Genomic DNA, 23,056 nt, shown 5'->3' with positions numbered 1-23,056 from the left:
TAATGTTCCTGTGTCAGAGGCAGGGAACCATTTTGGCCTGACAGACCAGATGTTGTTGATCCCCACCCCGCAGGTCAACTTTGACAGGTGGGTGGGGCAACTCTCCAGTTAGTCTTTAGTTTCTACAGGATTCAGTATGTTTGGTTTTTAAGCAGTTTCCTCGCCTACTAAAGTTAGTAATCACTGTGTGTGTGTGTGTGTGTGAGAGAGAGAGAGAGAGAGAGAGAGAGAGAGAGAGAGAGAGCAAGCAAGAGCGAGGGGGGAGGCGGGCAGGCAGGCATCAGAGTTTTAGCTAACAGATCCTTCGGTGCATTGTTATGAAGGGAGCATGAGGAATCTCTAATTTTAACAGCATTTCATCTGTCAAACCTCATCCAAATGTAACAGCAGCAGTTGAAGCATAATTGCTTCAGCAATAAAGAGGATGACATAAAGTATGCAGTGGCTGGAAGGAAAATTATGCCAAAATCACTGCAACCCCTCCCCCAACATCTCTAGGAGAAGTTATTGTATGATTAGAATCACATGTTGTGAATACTATTTTTAATTTCCCGTTTGACAGTGCATCTTCCACTGGAGGTGTTGATCTGGGTTGGAATCCCTGTGGGGAGCATGTTGGACATAGATGTGAAATGCCTCTTGGTTACTGGGAGAAGACTTGTTTCATAATTTCACAACATGAGTGCCTTTTTATTGCATTTGTGCAATTATCCTTAGATGGACTGTCCTGGAGATTATCCTCCCTATGAAGGTATCATTGATTTTCCTGATGATTTAGCTTGCAATCCTTTAGCCACTTACCTGGGAGTAAAACCCACTGGATTCAATAGAACATATTTCTGAATAGACATGGTTAGGACTCTGCTGTTCTCATTTCTTGTAGTGGAAAATGATAAAAACTGACTAGTATTAAGGTTAGTAATGTAGGTCTTCCGGAATATTTGGAACTGGAAAAATGTGCTGATGCTATAAATTGAGTGGGTTCTGATTTAGTACAGTGGTACCTCAGGTTAAGTACTTAATTCGTTCTGGAAGTCCGTACTTAACCTGCAATTGTTCTTAACCTGAAGCACCACTTTAGCTAATAGGGCCTCCTGCTGCTGCCGTGCCGCCGGAGCCTGATTTCTGTTCTCATCCTGCAGCAAAGTTCTTAACCTGAAGCACTATTTCTGGGTTAGCGGAGTCTGTAACCTGAAGCGTATGTAACCCGAGGTACCACTGTATATTCATTTTGACTTTATGGAAAGCATTCTGTTCTCTGTCATTGGCCAGGGAAGCGTAGGTCAATGGAAGGCTGCACCCTATGCCTCTCAGAAAGAATATAATGGCAAAGGGAAAACCAGCCTGAGGCTTACTTCCTCCATCCCTCCCACAGCAGTCTGCTCTAACTACCAGTCTAACTGTCCTGGGACTTCATAGAAACATAGGAAGCTGCCTTACACAGAATTAGACCATTGGTCCATCTAGCTCAATGTTGTCTACACTAACAGGCAATGACTCTCCAGGATTCTCTCACATTTCTGTCTGGAGATGCCAGGGATTTAACTTCTGCAGATGCTCCACCACTGAGCTACAGCCCTTCCCCTTCAGAGCAGAAGAGACACATGCTGCGGCCTCAACCACCATCCAGAGAACTCTCTCTGCGGTCGACTGCAGGGGAAATAGGTGTGAGGGGCTGAAACAGTGGCAGCTTGCCAGTAAAATTGTGTGTGGTTGGAAAAATATTACACACCACTGCGGCAGGTAGACTAGAATGAAACTTCTGTGTTTTTGCCTTTGTACCTATTAACTTTTAATCATTAACAATTGCAATTAACGTGGCAGTGCAAAAGCCCTTCTGTTACCTGCTGTGGGTCTGTGAATAGGATTCATTATATTAGATTATAATTACAGCTGACTTTGAAAAGATCAAGGAGGGTTGCGTTAGTTCAAGGATACAGCTTGCTGCTGGTTTGCAAGTTTTGTGGGCTGATCCCATACAGTTCTCCTTGAAAATTACTTTTTTAAAGTGTTGTTGAAACAGTTGTAGAGCCTGTGAAAGTTTAAATTTAGACCAAATGATACCTTTGCATCCCTTTCTTGTTTTTTTGTAAGCTAAGTGGCCTATGAAGGCGGTGTAAACTTGGCAAACTACTTTCTCTTGAGTTTAAACAAAAAGCCTTTTGATATTTGAATAAAATAAAGTGTCATTTATTTATTTGTTTGTCTATCCCAGAGACTAGTCAACTCTTAAACCTGTAGGCCAACCATGGGAAATCTGTAACACTCCAGATCCTGTTGGACTCTATAATTTCCATCAGCATAGTCAGTGCTCAGGGATGATAGGAGTTGTAGCCCAACAGCCTATGCAGAGCCACAGGTTTCCCATGCCCACTGTAGATCATTGTCAAAGATCCCCAAGACTTGACTGACCTTGGTAGCCAGGCCAAAAATTACTGGGATCCTGGCTGTGCTTCTGTGCAAGATTGGAGAAAAAACCCCTGCTCTTGTCTAGTTCCAAACTTGAGGGTGGGTGCAAGGGAATGGCAGCAGCAGGCTTGTCTGTTTGGCTATGCAGCCCTGGGATACTCTCTTCCCACCTGTGGAGCTGAGGATGGCAGCATGTTTCATTGAACAATTGGGGATGTTGCATCATCATTCTGCAGCTCCCAGGTTTAGGAAGAAGGCTGGGGTTCATCACACTCTCTAAACAGCAGTGGCACACTTGCGGCGAGTAGGAACACAGAGCCATGACCAAGAGAGTATTTTGATTCATCTGCAGGGCTGAGAGCTTGATGATATGTAAAGTTTTGTGAAAATGTGTCAACAGTTTGATTATGTAACAAAATACCTATAGATTTTTGGGGGCATACAGACACTCTCAAATTAATTATTCAACTTAAGTGGAGTTGTAACATTATTGTTTTATTAAACAGATCTACTAGTGCACGGGTGTCAAACACAAGGCCCGCAGGCCGAATGCGGCCCGCCAGACCTCGTCATGTGGCCCGTGTAGCTGCCGCCGGCCGCCAGCCTTCACTGTTTATTCTCGCTTTTTTTTTTGACACAAGAAAGCCGCCTCTTCAGCGCATGCGCGGCAGCCTACAAGCCAGAGAATGTCTGCCCTCTAGCAGAGCCGGCCGTTCTACACAGGAAACCTCCACTTTACATGTCCTTTACATAGTCCAACAGATACAACCAGCCCTTTGAGGGTGACCAAACTGCTGATGCGGCCCCCGATGAATTTGAGTTTGACACCCCTGTACTAGTGAATATGATTACACACACACAGTCTCTCTCTCTCTATATATGTATATATATATATAGTGTGTGTGCATATACACACATATAATGCTAGAGTACTAATAGAGTAGTAACCCTAATAAATAATTAGCTTAAGCTCTGTGTGTTTGATGCAATCAGATGCAATTAATGTTTGATGTTTTACTATGTTTTTATATATGCTGTAAGTCACCAAGAGTTTCTGGGTAAACCCAACCAGATGGGCAGGGCATAAATAATAAAATTACTACTACTACTACTACTACTACTACTATGTCAGGTGTCATATTGTATATGAGAACTAGCATAGACCAAATGCTGACATCAAGTGCCAGCACTTGTCTGCTTTAATTTTGGCTTCTTTTTTACATGCCCACACTCCCCACCCCCATCCCACCAAGAGCTTGCATAGTGATTGTGTGGCATGAGAAATAACAAGCCGACTTAATTGCCTTCTTTTATCTCCTTACTGAAACCAGAACTTGGGAGGGTAGGGGAATTCATCTTCCACAAAGCCCAGGTCCTGGCTTGCTTGTCTGGATGAAAAGAAACATTTATCAAACTTCCTTTCCAAGGACTTTATTTCTGTTGCTTCACCCACCCATGTTACATGAGCATCTGGCTATGGCTGTGCCTCAATTCCTGCTATCGGGATCAATGTTCAGTCTTGGAATGCTTCAGTGGTAGAGAAGATGAGTATGTGAGCAGGAACAGAGTGAAACAGCACAATGAGTCTCTACATATTTAGGGCAGTTGACATGATCACCCCAGGTGTCTTCTGCCACTTGATGGAGCCAAAGCGGTTGTCCGGTTTTCTGAGGACCTGCAGGCAATGACACGACAGTGGTGTGACTACAGTGCTGTTGACAGAAGAGTCTAACTGAGCATGGCCTAGACTACTGTATACATGGCAGTGATAGTAGCAACAAAGCATTGTTTCCCTCCATCTTCTGCATCTGTGTAGACTAGAATCATTCCGTGGAGTTGTTCTGAGTGGTCAGAATGCTGTTGTGTCTTGCTCCACAAGGTGGTTAGGAGGACCAGTAGGTGAACAGTTTACAAGACACTTTGTAGAAAAAAAAACTCTCATCCATTGCAATCTAGGTGCTATAGTTGGTGTAGAGGCAGTAGGTGCATTTGGGGTCATTCCTAGTACAGAGGTGCTCCTAAGTAGAAGTTCCAGAAAACTGCTTGGACCCATGCTTTCTAGGCACAGGGCAAGCAGAAGTGGGTGATCCCTTAGATGAGGGAGGTTGTCTAGGGAATTAGAGTGTGATGTCACCACCTCTTTCCTGGGTGACAGAGAACACTGAAGCTGATCCAAACAAAACAGAGCTCCTAGTGAGTAAAACAGATGGGCTGAACATCTTTTCCCCAATTTAGCAGATAAATCGAATAATGTACAGGCACTTATAGACCACATTGAACTATAGCACCCATAGTATATCACAGATACAATAAGGCTAATGTCAGGTAGAGATGGTTTGGGTTAAACCTATGGCTACCTATACATAGTTTTCTCATGTTTCACTAACAGGAGAACTTATTTTGTGATGCTAGTAGCATTCTTCTGTGTTTATTTCAAGCTGACCTGATTAGCTTGTCCTATAAAAGTGTTCAGAAAACAGTCCACATTGAGGCTTGCTGTGTATCTCCCCGCCCCTCCCCCCCCCACTTCTTCTTTTTTTCTTTTTTGACATCTGCAGTTCATGTGACTAAATATTTGATTTGCTGAAATGTACATTTTGGATTTGACTGTCATGGTGTTTGCTCTGATATGACTGACATCTTACAAATGCCTCGCAGCAGTAATTGCCTCCAACTCCCAGCATCACATTTGAAGATATTAGTATGCATGGATGTGTGTGAAAAAGAACTGCAGCTGAAGGGGTGTGCTGTTGCTCATCATACTCTGCAACCTAATCTTGGTTTTTATTTGTTTCATGGATTGAATGAAAATGTGGAGGGAATTTGAACTAGGGTTATTATCAGTTTTGATTGCACCCATTTTTTCTTCTGCTTCTGTGAAAAAACCACCACCACCATGTATTTTGAGGAGTAATAGGAAGGCCGTGGGGAGGAGGCTGGTTCAACAATATGTCAGTATCATAATTAATGACTGGTGCTGCAAGAAAAGGTGTCATTAAACTGGAAAGGGAAATATTTCAGTGGGTAGAGTAACACATGTGATGTAGCTAGGATACATTGCAATTAAATGGATATTTACAATTAAGAACTGGGTTGAAAAATTAAGAAGGTGAGCTACTAGTAGTTGGATTATTCTTAATATGTCCATACTGTTGCCATACAACTGCAGAATTGAATGGGGGTACTTTATAGTGGTTATTTTGTCTTCCTGCAGTTGGTCGGTCAGTTTGAGTGCTGATAGAAAATGAGAAAAATGATGGCAAGTCTAGCATGGCAGGAAATTGTCTTTTTTGAAAATACTGTGTTTTGGATGGTAAAATTGGCACTAGACACTCCCTTGCAAAAAAAGAAAAGAAAATATTGTGGTCTGAGCTAAATGCATGTATGTAGAGATCAGTGCGCAGCTGTTGGCTTCTAGACCCAGAGGGTAGGCTGCACCTACTTGGCCTGTTTTGCCCCTAATACCATTGTGGCAGATCTGATAATCACTTCCCCAAATGTGTCTCTGGTTTGTGGGCTTCTAGGTGCTTTTCATGCACATCCTTATGCCCCTGAAGTTGAGGTAAGGAGAAGAAAGATCTGGAGAGGAACTTCATAAGGAGCATTGCAAAGGTTTTTTGTGGAGTTGATGAAGTTTCAGAAAATGAATGAGTTTACTTCGGGTTTGGTCACTGAAGGGTGAATCAGCCTTTTATTTTGTATCTTACACATTTGTCACTGTTGAAAGCGATTTGCTCTTTAATATTTTAAAGTGACCTTTGAAATTTGAATCATTGTTTGTCTACAGGACTAGTAAAAAGATTTTATGTATTGTGTGTATGAAGAAAGCAGACCAGTTGGCACAAAGGAGTAGTAATATCACATTACTCCATTCCCGAGTATTCTTGCTGCATATTATTTCAGTTTAATCAGTTCCTCTGATCTACTGTTTGTTCTTCATTTGTTTTTCACCTGTTGATTCCCTCCTCCCTTCCTGTGACAAAGGCTTTTGCCATAGAGGATTATTTGATAGATTTGCGCTATGCAGCTGGTGTGGTGTTTGTATTTTTGTGCAATACTTCAGAGTGCCTGTTGGGCCAGGTTCCAGTTTACAAATTTTGGATCTTGCTGATATGATCATGGATTCTGAGGAGTATTGTTACCAGTTCTCACAGTCAAGCAATTAGACTGTGTTCCTGGAGTTTCTGTTGTCTTCAGTTGTCACCTTGGTTTTTGCCATGTTTATGTATGTGCATAGACATACTAGACTACAGAATTTTCAGGTCCGATTTGGCATTTGGAAGATTAGCTATTGCAAGTATGTGTATTACTAGGGGCTGTGCACCAACCCCAACTACTCCCCCAACCCTTTGCCAACCCCACTCCTCTTAGACTTCAATGAACCCACCTATTCCCCTTACGGACGCGGGTGGCGCTGTGGGTTAAAGCCTCAGCGCCTAGGGCTTGCCGATCAAAAGGTCGGCGGTTCGAATCCCCGCGGTGGGGTGCGCTCCCGTCGTTCGGTCCCAGCGCCTGCCAACCTAGCAGTTCAAAAGCACTCTCGGGTGCAAGTAGATAAATAGGGACCGCTTACTAGCGGGAAGGTAAATGGTGTTTCCGTGTGCGGCTCTGGCTCGCCAGAGCAGCTTCGTCACGCTGGCCACGTGACCCGGAAGTGTCTCCGGACAGCGCTGGCCCCCGGCCTCTTTGAGTGAGATGAGCGCACAACCCTAGAGTCTGTCAAGACTGGCCTGTACGGGCAGGGGTACCTTTACCTTTACCTATCCCCCTTACAGTGCTTCCCATCTTCCCTGCAGTGCACAGTTTGACCCATGTAAAAAAATTCCTCCTTTGCAAGCGTGTTCAAAGTCACATGGGAAGTACTCGTAAACATGGGTTCCCAGAGACATGTGTAAAAAGAAACATTTCTGATTTGCTCAGTCATGTAACTGCATTATATATTTATTTACTTTGGGCTCACAATAACGAGTATCGGGAATTTTAAATCAGGACATAACCCTGATGTGGGGGACCTTTTAGGCTCTGCAGCCCAGATCTTTATCAAAATTAGCCTCGCAGGCCAAATCTGACAGGTGGGAGGGGCTTCTCAGCTCCTCCCAATCCCCCAATCCCTCTTCTCTCCCTGCTGCTGGTATAAGCAAGCCTTCACTTGAAAAATGCTGATATTCTTCTCTTGCTTTCCTCAGGAGGAGAAGCAGGGTGGAGGTGGGGCAAAGCCCACCCTGCCACTGGGCTAAGTGATAGCCCACATTTTAATATGCAGGTTTATTCTGTTGCTTACTCTGGAGAAGTATCAGGGGGTTGGGGGAGAGATATGAACCACCCATTCCTCTCCTGCCCTGCTGCTGCTGGCATAAGTAACAGAATAAAGTCTGTTCCCATTGCATACACCCACCTACCTGCCCCAGCACCCCCGCTGCTGGGATAGCAAAGTGGTTTGACAAACCATTTCTGCCTCCTTGAGCAAAGGACACTCAGCTGGTGGTGGTTGGGAGCATGTCTTGTTCTATTGCAAAAGAGCAATCGGAAGCCCAGCTCTAAATTGTTTCTTCAAGCCTTGCCTTTACTCACCCTACGCCTGATGTCATTAACCTTTCTCTCTTAACAAACAGAATGGTCTTTGCTGATGCTCTGTTGCAGTGGCAGAACAAGGGTAACAACATTAAAACAGTAAACCAGCTGACTTTTCAGAAGTCTCCTACCCTTGTCATGCCAACAGTTTACAGCATTTGTTTTAATACCAGCAACTTTAGTATCCTTTGCCAGTTCATGTACATCAATCCAGTATTTAAGGATTTCTTGCAAAGGCAACAGGTTTCCCTGTACATATTAAGTGTTGCTATCCTAATTTCTACAAATTTTGTCTTCTTTAAAAACAAAGTAGAAACAAAACTATTTTTTCTCTCTTTTGATCATTTCTTCCATTTGAAACTGGCTGAATGTTAAAATTAGAGGGTATCTTTGTTTGTGATTGTATGTACCTTTATATCAATAATGGTGCTGTTCCCTCAGTGTAAATAGATAACACCCTTCAAATTATTCTGTTACAAGTCAATAATTTTAGAGATCTTACTAAACTACTAGGTAAGGATACAAAATCCTGACATAAATTAAACTTTGCTATCGGGAAGGTTTGCAGCCGTAAAAATGAAGACATCATCCAGTCTTTGTTTTATTTTTTTCTAACCCTTTTAATATCTATACCTCAGATGCTGAAGAAATAGCAGATCGTTTTGAATTCCTTTATCACAATGGATGTAAACCTGCGGTTAGCTCAGGCAATTCTATATAGAAGCATTACGGGGGATTAGATACATCTAACTGAAGAAATTATTATAGAGCATTTCAGCTAATGCAACTCTTAACCTCTCAAAATTTATGGCTCATAATGGTTGCCTTTTGGATATCAGTCCACATAAATGTTCTTCATGGAAATCAGTGCCTATTATTCTTGCAAGTTTGCAAAAACTTCATGAGATTGGTAATCCATTTTCCCAAAACTGTATTATTAGTCTGGGGAAGAATTTGGCAAGTCAACAGCCACCATTCTGGTTGTCTCTAATCCTTGTTTTATACTGTAGGCTATGCTGTTTTGGAAGTTATGCAGAATACACAATCTGGTAAATGGATCCATTCTTTTCTCTTTTGCAGGGCTTCGTACAAAAATTAGGAAAACCAGGCCCAAATATTTTCAGATTTTCTTTGTGCAGCATTTCTCTTCTTAAGAAAACAGTAATCGGCCACATTCCCATCTCCTCAACTGAAGTCGAGAAAGCAGTATTTCAGAGCTCTCAAGCAACTAAAAGGGTGATCTATGAAATCTGTAACATTACTTCAGTGGCAATTTAGAAGAGCTAAAAAGTGGTATGAAGCAGATATGGGTGAAGTAATTGTGCTACAAAGTTGGCAAGGGTTGTAGGGAGAATAGTGGAGATTCCCCCACAATGGAATAATAGTATAAACAATTAAGGACATTGGATCTATGGGCAAATTAACAAAACATATTCATGCAAGAAAGAAACCAAAAAGTGCTAGATGATCAAGACTCTTTTATGGGAAATTGGTGTCTGTACGTTTTGCTTGTAAATAACAAGCAATTGATTAAATGTTTTCCTGAGAGACATAGGCCATTCTTTTCATTCAGCTTACAATGTAAATCACTTAAGCCCCGTTATAATGATGTATTGGCAGAACAGTCCTTTACTTCATCTTTGCTAGCTGAGTTGGCAGTAGGGTGGGTTCACGCATCCCAAGGTCATCAGATCAAGCAAGCCCCTCAAGCCAACCAGTAATGTGAGGTGGTTAGTCAGGCAGCCATCTCTAAAGGTGCATCAGGGTGCTGACATTAAAGTCAAATTCCTCCCCAGTCCTCCCCAAATGTAAAGTTGTCACAAAATTAACCACAAAATCCAGATCAGAACAGTACGGAACAAGCAAAAAAAGTAGCATCCCAAGGAGCATCCAAGTGAAATCCCATGAACCTTTTTAATATAACAACAACAACAAGAACAACAAGAAGAAGAACAACAAATTTATTTATACCCCGTCCATCCGGCTGTGTTTCCCCAGCCACTCTGGGCTGCTCCCAACAGATTAAAAACAATATAAAACACCAAACATTAAAAACTTCCCCAAACAGGGTTGCCTTCAGATGTCTTCTAAAAGTCAGATAGTTGTTTATTTCCTTGACATCTGATGGGAGGGTGCCACCACCGAGAAGGTCCTCTGCCTGGGGGTGGGGCTAACTCCCTCTGCTCACTATAAGCTGTGGAGGGACCTTTTTACAATAATGACGGTGATAAGGCAGCTGATAGGCATTGTGGCTTCTTGGTCAGAATAGCCAGTGAACTTAAAACAGCAGAGATCATAACTTAAGACATGTTAACATATTACTGATAACAGTGAACATTTATTTTTAAATAAAGAGAAAGGCATTTGGATTTAAAGCAATGGCAATTCACATTTTACAGCTTGAAAAGTTTTGCTAGCTAACACAAACAAGTATCCCAGACTGATTATATGCAGCTCACTACTATGACTTTAAACAAATTTAAGATTACCCTTATTGTCTAATGATATGTTTGGAAGGATGAGGTCTTGGAGATTTTTAGTCTTCCAGATGCTCAGACAATGTGCTTTAACTACAGCATTCATCGGCCAGCCCCATAACACAGAAGAATTGCTATTTTAAGATTTGTATAGTGAATGATGTGTGCAGGATGAGAAACCCACTAGCGCTTGCAATTCTGGATAGCTTGAATTAGCTAATTAAGGCCACAATCCTGTCCTCTCAATAAGCCCTATTGAAAACTGGGACTTTATACATGTGTAGAGGATTGTAGCTTTAAAATGTATTTCAAAATTATATAAGCAGAGGAGCAACTTGTCTGTTTGAAATATTATTTCATTAATATTCTTTTAACAAAAAGGCCCACGATCAATCAATTTGTGGTTGCTATTTGCTTTTTACTATAATGCAAACAGAAGTAGTTTATTCAAGTGGTGACAGAAAATCTGAGACGGTTCAAGAAAACAGAATTGCTCATTTCTAACAACCCTCTTGGATTGCGTGGATTTTCAAGTTAACTAAATACAAAAAACTGCATTTTGCTCTCTTCTGTGTATTGTATAAGTTGTATTCAGCCTCTGTTTTATTTGCACATTGAAGTGGTGAGTCAGAATGTGGAATGAATGTGGAAGAGTCAACAGCTCTTCGTAGGAGCAAGGCTGTTGATTCACCCTTTTTTATCTGGAGAAGCAACAGCAGGGTTGTTATTTTGTGGGAAGAGTTCCATAACCCAACACAGTGATCTGTGACTTAGTGAAAACAGCAGTGGGATAAGGTGGAAATATCCTGAATTTTCTTGTTTCCTTTTGCATCTGAATATAATAACCATAGGAGTTCCTTGAATCAATAAGTGTCAGGTTCCCCATGCCTGCTTTAGAGAACTTCAGCTCAAGGAGCACACTCCATCCTCATCAACATTTCAGGGGCTGCATGCTGGTAGTGGATGGTGCCAGACGTACTTGCTTTCTTTCCATGTTGCATCCAGTCAAGCAAGAGGCACTATCACAGCTCCATCCAGGTAAAAGTGCTCACAAAGAATGAGGAGCAGGGCTGGTAAGTGGTGTGATCTAGGGACTGTCCCAAGGGACAGATGAGAATGGCCTGAAGGGCTGCTCTCACCCTGAAGTTCCCCACCACTGCTCAAATAGATGCTTCAAATTAAACCAAAATTAGGCCTAAAACAAAATTCACATCCAGTCAATGATCCTGTAAGAAACATCTAGTTTCCATCGAATAAAAATAAAGTGCTGCTTCCAGCTTTTGAGCCCCCCCCCAGCCATTATAAAAATTAGAAAATGACAACAAACAAAGACAAAAGAAGGCATCAAAAATGAGCATCGCTAGTTTCTTTATATATAATCAACTTATCTGGGGCAATGTAGTCAGCATGATCTGATCTTGTGCCATGAGCACTGATGTGTTTTTAAAATGAATATTTATTAATATTTTAAAACTCTTTAATATGACAAAATCAGTATTGATTAATAGAAAAAGTTTTACCAAATCACATCTCTTGTTTTCTTCTATTTGCAGCTCTTAAGCTTAGAGAGTGTGTCATGTTTTGCTCCATTATGCATAAAGACAGGTTGTAAAACCTATAAAATGCCCCCCCCCAGCAAGTGTCTAAATTGGAGGCCACCTTTGAGCTTGAGGCTGGGCTGAATGGCCCTCTGGCCCTTTCACCCCACCCAACTGGCCTCACTGGAGATCGGGTGGGGAATCTTGAGTTTGTCATTCCTCCTCTGTAGGCAGCTGAGGTTGTCGAGAACTGATGAAGGTGCAACTCCTGGCACCACCACTGTGGTTGGATTCAAGGTGTGGTACCTGGGCAGCTCTACAAGAGGATCAACCCAGATGGCTGAATTCCTTCTACTTCTCATTGACATTTATAACTCATGTTAGTGTTGACAATGACTGTGGGGAAAACATGACCATATTGAGAACGTAAGAAGAGCTCCCCTGGATCAGGTCAAAGGCCCATCTGTTCTGCATCCTGTCCTCATAGTGGCCACTGAGTTGCCTATCAGAAGCTTGTAAGCTACCCTCTTAGATTCCCACCAACTAATATTCAGAAGCAGAACATAGGCATCATGGCTAGTAGACATGGATAGCCTTATCTTCCATGAATTTGTCCAACCCTCTTTTTAAATCCCTCCAAGCTGGTGGCCATCAGTACCTCTTATGGGAGCAAATTCCTTCGTTTGCACTGTGTGAACAAGTACTTCTATTTGTCCGCCCTGAATCTTCCAACATTCAGCTTCATTGCATGTATGAGAGATACAGTAAAACTATTCTTTATCCCTTTTCACCACACCATGTATAACTTTATACACCTCTGTAATGTCCCTGCTTACATGCCATTTTTCTAAGCTGAAAGCCTCAAATGTTGTTGTGATCTTTCTTCATAGGGGAATTGTTCCAGATCCATTATCATTTCGGCTGCCCTTTTCTGAACATTTTCCATTGCTACAATATCCTCTTTGTAGTTCAGCAACTAGAACAGCATTTGTTTATTTGTTAATTATCTGCCCTTCACTTGCAGGCCCCCAGTATTCTAAATGTGGTCAAACCATAGATTTGCAAAATGGTGTTAGAATATTTGCAGATTTATATGCAAACCATTTTGTCATGATTCCTAATGTGGAATTCACCTTTTTCACAGCTGATGCACACGGGGTTGACATTTCCATCAAGCTATCTACCGCGATCTATTGTCGTTGCCATTTCAGATCCCACAAATATGTGTGTCCCAGTGTGCATCACTTGCTGACCTTGAACCGTCTGAAGGCAATCCTGTATTGAGAGTGTGTGAGAGAGTGTTGTTAAAATACCTGCATATGAGAGTGTGTGTGAGAGGGACAGGCTGCAATCAGATGCTACTTTATTCTATCTTTATGGTGTTCCCTTGTTCATTTTTTACATTTTATCTTGATTTTCCACATGACTTAAAATCCTGGAAAACTAGTGTAATGTAGTTTAGCACTCTTTTCTGTCTTAATTGTTTCCAGAAAACATCAATCTGCAACTTCATTAACTTGGATAATTGTGGGAGTTTCACACTGATGAAATTTGGGGTGATATACTGGCCTACAGTTCTTTCCCACCATTTAAAATTTAGCATTCAAGGCAGTATATTGATCAAAAAGCCATAGTTCCATAATGCAGCAAGGTCCTGCAGTGTGAAATGAACTTTAGAAACTAGAATAGAAGGGCCAGCAATTGTCATCAGTAAAACTTAGGCAATAAACCCCCACATCTGAGACATAGAAAGAAGCATGGATTAGACAGAAAGATCAGTCCTATGGAGGTCTATTCAGAAGTTCAGTGGGACCTACTCCAACATTTCTCTGATGAAAATAGGGACGTCCCATTCCATAATGATACTTCTACTATTTATACCCCACACAGCTTCCAACATATATAAAAACATAATAAGACATTAAACAGGATTGCCTTCAGACGGCTTGGGGGTCGAAGTACTCCATACCCTCCAACATTTCTCCAATGAAAATAGGGACATCCTAAGGAAAAGCGGGAGATTCCGGGATCAAATCAGAAACCTGGATGGCTTCTCTAAATTAGGGATGTCCCTGGAAAATAGGGACACTTGGAGGGTCTGACATGGGCAGTAGCACCCATGACACTTTTTCAAAATTCCAAATGCACCTACAGGCCTCAAAACCTCTTCTCTATATGCTTGACATTTTTCTTCATTAATTCTTCCAGTTTACCTGGAACAGATGTTAAGCTATATGGCCTGTAATTTCCTGCAGTCCCCATATTTCTTTCTTTCTTTTCCTTTTTCTTTTTTAAGAACAAACTAACATAGTGTTTCATTGTTCACTTGCCAACCCTTATATGCAGAGACCAATCTTAGGGATCAGTTACATATTTTTCTTAGAAGATCGGCAGTTTGGCATTTGAGTTCTTTATGAACTATTGTATGGCTACCATCTGGAATCAGTGATTTGTTCATTTTTAATTTGTTGATGCATTCTAGATCTAATCACACATTAGGTTCCGCTATGGGCTCAGTATTTCTCCTAGCAAATCAGAAAGTGGAAGTAAAGTTTTACAGAAATAGACCAACCAAACATAAATATTAATTGCTTTTCTTAATGAAGAGTATTATTTTCTTTCTAGACATACCTTTTTTTGATTTAGCAATTGTCCAGTCCTTAAAGAAACTAGTATGTAGGCTACAGTAGTCATAGCTGGTTCTTAATTCTTCATCAGTAACTCTTCCACCAAAGGCTGCTTCCATATACAGAAGCAATTTCCGTATCTTAAATGCTTTGTCCACTTACAAAAAAACCCACATTTGCCTGCAGCCAGAACACTTGGTTACACAGATCCTTTAATATGAAACCAAGGAATGGTTTTGACAGATACAGTAAACAGTTTAAACCTGACCTGAGGCATTTTTTATGGCTGTCATCCTGATAGTTGAAATTAAAGGTGACATAGACCTTGCTTTTTATAAGAATGACATTTACTTGGAAGGATTATGTTGTAGAAATATGCTAGGCAGAAGCCAGCAAGTGGAGCCTTGGAACCAATAAGCTTGGATTTCAACAGGAAATGAAATGTACTGGTTCCAGTGTTCCTCTTTCTTCATCCCATGGAGAACCCATCGAGAAAGGAACACTGTGAATAAATTGTAACAATGAATCATCATATATTAATGGTGCTGTGGGTTAAACCACAGAGCCTAGGACTTGCCGATCAGAAGGTCGGCAGTTCGAATCCCTGTGATGGGGTGAGCTCCCATTTCTCAGTCCCTGCTCCTGCCGACCTAGCAGTTTGAAAGCACATCAAAGTGCAAGTAGATAAATAGGTACCGCTCTGGCGGGAAGCTAAACGGCATTTCCGTGCGCTGCTCTGGTTTGCCAGAAGCAGCTTAGTCATGCTGGCCACATGACCCGGAAGCTATACGCCGGCTCCCTCGGCCAATAAAGCGAGATGAGCGCCGCAACCCCAGAGTCGGTCACGACTGGACCTAATGGTCAGGGGTCCTTTTTAACTCTCCAACAGTTTTACTTTCCCCCAGATGGGGCACTCTTCCATTGTCTCTCAAGAAAGATGGATGTATACTCAATTCTGATAGCTTACCTTAAATTTATTTTATATTATTTAAGATTTATGAACAGTTATTGTTCTAGAAATGCCTTACAAAATGTTGGAGTTTGCTATTCCAAAAGGTGGGGAAAGGGACAGATACCCCACTTGTTTAAGAAAGATACTTGAGGATATGAAATATTGCTACCTGAATACTTTGGTGTGAAACTGCATAGTTTAAAAAAAAATAAAAGGAAGAATGCACGCTATTTGGCTGCCTCCTAATTAGTTTAAGGGTTAGAAAGAAGAAAACCCTTCTCCTTCTTTCACATATGAGATTTTGGAGGAAAGTGAATCCCTCTAACTTGCCTCACAAAAAGTCCCTGGATATATTTGTCTGCAGTTTGGCAGGCTTCATCCTGCAGGGCCTCTTGTACCTGAATTTGAATCCATGGCCCAAAGGGGAAAATTTATAGCCCCTTTTAGATTCTCAATGAGGAACAGAGAGATTGTTTTTATACAGAGCAGCTCAGAACCCAAATTATAGATTGAAGCAAAGATTATGGAAACAGATTCGAATTTTTAAAATGTGCACAGATACAAGGTCAGTCTTGGGCTGCATGTGCTCAGGTTGTACTGTCAATATTCCCAAGATAAAATGTATTCCTTGTCTGATTTTGGTCCATAGATTTCAGTGGATCTACTCGGAGTATGACATAGTTGGATGTCGCCCAAACTTTCGTTGAATCTATTCTTAGGATTTGCATTTGCATTCAGAGTTATTCTTTCTCTAATTCGTGTGTGCATGCATGCATATGTAAAAGAGTCTAACTTTCTTAATTCAAAATCCTTACAACTATAGTTTTAATTTAATATTATGCAAATATAAAATGAAATTCTTGGCTTATTGAGTTGTCATCTTTTTAAAGTTTAAAATCTGCTTATTGGCTTATTTCCTGGTTTTTTTATGTATAAAAAATTAGCTATTTTAGAAGTGTGACAGCACCATCAATGTGATTCCTGTTCGAATTGTTATTAACATAATTGCTAGTTAAAGATAAAGTCTTCTGCGTTCTCAATTATTTTTATTATTTGCATGAGAGTTTTAAACTAAACTAGATTTTCTTCCCCAAAATTGAGCTACCTCCTCTCTCCAAGTTCTAAAGTTAGAATGTAGAGTTGTTTAAATGTATCAGAGTAAAAATGTTACCTTTTGAGAAGTAATTTCAAAAGAAAGAAAAAAGCACATCTAAATTTTGGCAAGATTTGATATTGTTTCTTTGTTCCTCATTGTTATATTTTGCATGTGAATAAATGTTCAAAGTATGAGAATAATGAGAAATGAACTTGTAGATTTCAGGTAAGTATTGAGTCCTAAGGCTGAAGTTCACGGGTTCTCTCTCTTGTGCCAAGAATGTGAATCAGTTTCAGGGGTGGAAATAATTTACACTTTTCCTGCTTTCTTCAATGTATAAACTATACCATTTAGATAGTTTTACACTATCTAAATTTACACACTACCTTACATTCATGATGCTTTGCATATACATATCTGTAAAAGGTTTTAGAGACCATGTAATTTCAAATAGGTCCCAGTTCCTTCATAATATAGCCTTGTAGGTTTGACACGATTAGCAAAAATTGTTGCAGCATAACTATGAAGACTTTGAGCTCCCAACAACTTTAAAGTTTCAGTATGGACATCCCATATTTTCAGTCACCCTTGTTATTTACTTCCATAATGAAAATGGCTCCCAGTTGACTCCATTTACTGCCTACCATTTTAAATTTATCATGGAAATTTACTAAATTGTAAGCTGAATATAGTTTTGTATATAGAAACAGACAGTGTGGTTTATTACATTTTACAGTCAGAATCCCCTTTACCCCCCCAAAAAAGGTGATTAAGAACAGAACAGAAATAATTATATATTTTGTATTTATAGATTGATTTAGCATTTTTTGTATTTTGTATTTATAGATTGATTTAGCATTTGGGCACGACACAACTCTTTTTCACCTTGCACATGCAAAAGCAGTAGTAGCCAGTTTTTCATATGTGTCTTGACTGTATTGTAGTACACTGAAAATTGTTCAAATAAGCGGGAAACGCAGCAAGTGGCTAACCAGTGTTGATGACTGTTGATGTGAAAACTTTTGCTTAACACAGAACTTTTATTCAGAGCTGTGCAAAGCCCATTAGCACTAAGATCAGTGGACACTTTGCCAATTAGACCTTTAACTGTTACACTAAATTACTCAACTTACTGTGAGTTGTCTTATTTATCTGTTATACTGAATTGTTCAGTTTACTGTGAGTGTTAAGAAAACACGGCTTTCAGAAACAATTAAGAAATACAAATCACACAAACAAAATGCAAACCTGTACATGAGGCCACCTCACAGATTACATTTTAGGCGCACAGCTAGAATTTTATACATATATCTATCTAAACACATAACATAATGAATGTTGTTGACAAATCTAAGGTATGTTTGTCAAGGAGCCAAGCTAGACTGCAGTTATCAGTTGGATGTATGCTTTGTAGAAAACACAAGTCTACTTTTCTGTGATAAGTGAAACAGGTCTTTGCATATTACTGTACAAATATTCTGATAGGTACATTACAGACTCTGTATTCCCTTGGATTCAAGTTATTGATCTACCGTATTTTTCGCCCCATAAGGCGCACCGGCCCATAGGACGCACCTAGTTTTTTGGGGGGGAAATAAAGAAAAAAAAATTATTCCCCCCCCAGGTGCGGGGCTGGGGCGGGAAGCTGTCCCCCAAGCTTGTGGGGCTGGAGGCGGGGAGAAGCAGGCTTCTCCCGCCGCCAGCCTTCTAACCAAGTCGGGAGACAGCGGGAAAGGTGCGCCGCGCCTCTCCCGCTATCCCCCGAGTTTGCGGGGCTGGCGACGGGGAGGAGCAGGCTTCTCCCGCCGCCAGCCTTCTAACCAAGTCGGGGGACAGCGGGAAAGGCGCGCTGCACCTCCCGCTGTCCCCCGAGTTTGCGGGGCTGGCGACGGGGAGGAGCAGGCTTCTCCCCCCGCCAGCCTTGTAACCAAGTCGGGGGACAGCGGGAAAGGCGCGCCGCGTCTCTCCCGCTCTCCCCCGAGTTTGCGGGGCTGGCGACGGGGAGGAGCAGGCTTCTCCCCCCGCCAGCCTTGTAACCAAGTCGGGGGACAGCGGGAAAGGTGCGCTGCACCTCCCGCTGTCCCCCGAGTTTGCGGGGCTGGCGACGGGGAGGAGCAGGCTTCTCCCCCCGCCAGCCTTCTAACCAAGTCGGGGGACAGTGGGAAAGGCGCGCCGCGCCTCTCCCGCTCTCCCCCGAGTTTGCGGGGCTGGCGACGGGGAGGAGCAGGCTTCTCCCCCCGCCAGCCTTCTAACCAAGTCGGGGGACAGCGGGAAAGGCGCGCTGCGTCTCTCCCGCTCTCCCCCGAGTTTGCGGGGCTGGCGACGGGGAGGAGCAGGCTTCTCCCCCCGCCAGCCTTCTAACCAAGTCGGGGGACAGTGGGAAAGGCACGCCACGCCTCTCCCGCTATCCCCCGAGTTTGCGGGGCTGGCGATGGGGAGGAGCAGGCTTCTCCCCCCGCCAGCATTTTAACCAAGTCGGGGGACAGTGGGAAAGGCGCGCCGCGCCTCTCCCGCTATCCCCCGAGTTTGCGGGGCTGGCGATGGGGAGGAGCAGGCTTCTCCCCCCCCCCCGCCAGCCTTCTAACCAGGTCTGGGGACAATGGGATGGCGGCGTTCCGCCTCCCTGCTCTCCCCCGAGCTTGTGGGGCTGGGGCTGGGGCTCTCCTGAAGGCTGGAGAGCGAGAGGGGTCGGTGCGCACCGACCCCTCTTGCTCTCCAGGCTTCAGCGAAAGCCTGCATTCGCCCCATAGGACACACACACATTTCCCCTTCATTTTTGGAGGGGAAAAAGTGCGTCTTATAGGGCGAAAAATACGGTATTTGCATTTGTGTCTTATGTTATTTAAAGTACCTTTGGACTCAGATATATAAAACAAATCTAATAGCATTTTAATATCAAAGCACTAAACCTGAAATGTCAGTTTCCTATTACAATGACTTTGTTTTGTCTTTGATGAGTATTGTCATATCAATCTACTTCTTTGGCAATCACGTCCATGAACATGTTCTTAACAGCGAGTCCGTAAATGACTGTGGAGGCCAATTCTGGATCCACATGGCCTTCCACGGTGGAGACATAGATTTCCGGGTGGGAGTTGATCATGGAGAGGGTTTGCCCAATGTGCCTTCCTCTTAGCTCATTCCTCTTTTTTGCCCTGAGTTTGTGCTTTTTCAAAGTCCATGACACCTTTCGTGAAGGCTGTTCTCCAATTGGATTGCTCACAGGCCAGTGCTTCTCAGTTATCAGTGCTTATACTATATTTTTAAAGATTTGACTTGAGAGCCTCTTTAAACCTCTTTTGTTGCCCACTGGTATTTCACTTTTCATTCTTAAGTTGGGAATAGAGTACAGTGGTATCTTGGGTTACAGATGCTTCAGGTTACAGACGCTTCAGGTCACAGACGCTTCAGGTCACAGACGCCGCTAACCCAGAAATAGTACCTCAGGTTAAGAACTTTGCTTCAGGATGAGAACAGAAATTGTGCTCCAGCGGCGCGGTGGCAGCGGGAGGCCCCATTAGCTAAAGTGGTACATCAGGTTAAGAACTGTTTCAGGTTAAGGACGGACCTCCAGAACGAATTAAGTTCTTAACCAGAGGTACCACTGTACATGGAGTAGGCTTTGCTACCCAAAATGATCTGTCATAGCAATAGCCTTGTGATGGTTATTTATTGTACTTAGTATCATCTTTATTGCTCATTGTAAATAACTAAAATAACCAAAAATCAACTCTTGAAACAGATGAAATAGACAAACCAGAGCCGTCCCATAAAAGTATTGCAGCTAAGTTCAAATTACTTTTAGCTCATGACCAAGAAGAGGAGCCCAATGCCGTAATCAACATAGAACACCAGGACTTGATCTCCTTTGAGCAAGGCTTCTCCAGTAAACAAATGCCTATAATACAGGAATTAGGTCAACTTCTAGAACTCACCCCAGCATTGGAAAAGTCAAAAGTTCATCTGTCGGACTTCAACCTGGAAAAAATCCAATATTAACCTCAAGGGACGAGGCGATTGCCAGTGGCAGTGAAATCACTTTCATGGTTGACATCCAGCCCCCATGCAAAGAGAGGGGGAGAAATATGGCAGACCCACATCAAAATGATTTATACCCATCTATCACCATTGTGAAAAGAGAGCTCAATGGTCATCCCATACTAAAGTTAAAGCATTTACAAAACCCAGGGCGAACAAGGTAGTCAATCAAATGGAATGCTTACAGTTATGAGATTGTCAAATGATTAAATTATGTCTTCAACCACAAGAGAATGTAATGGAAATCAACTTTAAAAGATGACTGATGGCATCATTATTGATACTGACCTGTTGAGAAAACTTTCCAGTGCTACAGAAGCCTGCTTATTCTACTTTTGTATAGACTAGTGATTATCTCCTATTTCCCCCCTCTATAGTTTCATATTGTACTGTTCAGATTTTGATTAGGAACCCATGTAGGGTGCAGTGTATGTGAGACAAGTGGGTTAGGGAGACAGGTAGGGTTGGCATGAAGCTGCAGGACCTTGGATAGCTCCAAACAGGAAAGGGAAAAAAGCTCAAGCTCAGTTGAGGTCTTTCATTCCCTTTGCACCAGACTCTCCCTTCCAAACTCTGTTGTTTTCTTCAAGAATGTAGCCTTAAAAGGATAGTCTTCTGGCCTAAAGTCTAGCACTCCATTGCCTCTGTCAGCTCCTTGCTTATGCAAGGCAAGCAGGCAGTAGGGAGCATGAAGCTCCCAGTGGGCTGATTCTTCAAAATAAATTGGCTCAGTTTCTGGAATTCATGCCTCAAGGACTCCAGTTCATGCTTAATTCTTGTTCATGCTTAGTGCTGGGGCTAGGGCTGGGATCAGCATTACCATAAGTTGCACCATGGTTATATTGATCTGTCTGCTTTCTACTCAACGCTCTAACCCTGGCTGCTGCTCAGGGTTGAGGTCATGATGGTGGGACTCCAGAGTCATCAGAATCTTTTCGTCTTGTTGAAATTTGAAGGCTACAAACTTCCAATTTCCATCAAAGAGTATATGGAATAACCTGGGTGATTAATGTGTTTATACTTATTTGTAAAGTACTATTTATTCACTGAACCACAATCACGTTTCGACTGACAGCTGTGTAATGTTGGGTCCATTTCCTCTTCTGTAGTTGGGACTGGTCTTAATTCCATACAAGATTCCTGACTCCATCTTTCCTTCTCTCCAGTGGCTCTTCCTGTTTCCATTTGCCTGCATTGAGTCTGAATGCAATTCCCCCCATAGTAAAAGTCTTCTTCTATCATCCTTCTTTGCCAGGGTAGTTCATATCTGAGCTATGGAGAGGCTCTAAGAGGTCCACTTCATCCCAGTTCTTTGTGGCATTCTTGCAGTTCAGTTTTCTGTGAATAGCCGGGGATAGAATGAAAAGAGGGCATTTGCCTTGCCAAGCGTAATAAGTGGCATGGGACACTCTAAATAAAGCAAGATATTTTAGTCTTGCCTCTGAAATTGCTAGTTCAAGCCTCTTATTTTCTAAGTTCCTGCACCATTTGATAAACAATGACTTGGCACCATGCTTTCAACAAAGAAGACGCTTCCTATAGAATGATTGGGGTATGTTCGTGTGCATATATGAATGCAAGGCAAGAGGAATTTTGAAACAAAGATTTTAACTATTTTCTTAGAACTTTTAGACATAAAAACACAAAGGAAAGAAATTTGGACATTGACCTATTATGGAAGCCCTGACTTTGAAAATTCAGTGGCTTTTAAAATGTGATTCTTCTTTCTCTTCCTTGCATGTATTCATGTGCATTATTTTTGATGGGGAAACTTTAAAGACAGTTCAATATTTCTTAAAGGCAACTTTTTAAAGCTGTTATATTTATAGTATGGAATTGCATTAGTTTATCAGCTGCTATTCTGTTCAGAAGTAACACCTACTAGTTGGCTAAAATTATAGTGCTCTCACAAGGTGAAAACCCCCCTCTTTTGTTAGGTTTACATATTTCTGCATGTTTGATATTATTCAGAAGGAGCTTTTCTCATTCTTGGCAGAACATTTTATTTTTAACACTCTTAAGAGTGAAATTTTATTGCCTTTTTGAAGAATATTTAAGTAATTAAATTCTTTAAAAGTGTAGTTACACAGGTTTTATCAATAGTTAGAAAACCCTGTAAATTTCAAGTCCCGTAGATAATTTTACCAACCATGAACTTCCTGCCATATGACAGGCCACATTGCAAAGTAAAATGTTGCTATATGTGCTGCCATAGCAGGACAGTCATGGCAAAATACAGTCAGAGTTAAGACAAATCAACACTTTTCATCTTACTGAATGCATAGCTCTGCTTGTGGAACCTTGATATAATACCATAGAAAAGTGGGAGGGGTTTGGGTACCATATGA

General features: G+C 41.9%; 1 protein-coding gene across 2 annotated transcripts in view; it reads left to right on the top strand.

Annotated features, from left to right (window-relative positions):
• The window catches only part of PRKD1 (protein kinase D1), a 95,689-nt gene that overhangs the window by 16,729 nt on the left and 55,904 nt on the right, over nt 1–23,056 (top strand). The window lies entirely within an intron of this gene.

The sequence above is a fragment of the Podarcis tiliguerta genome (assembly GCF_965153285.1).
Source record: "Podarcis tiliguerta genome assembly, chromosome: 1".
Lineage (NCBI taxonomy): Eukaryota > Metazoa > Chordata > Lepidosauria > Squamata > Lacertidae > Podarcis > Podarcis tiliguerta.
This window is presented reverse-complemented; position numbering and strand designations above follow the sequence as displayed.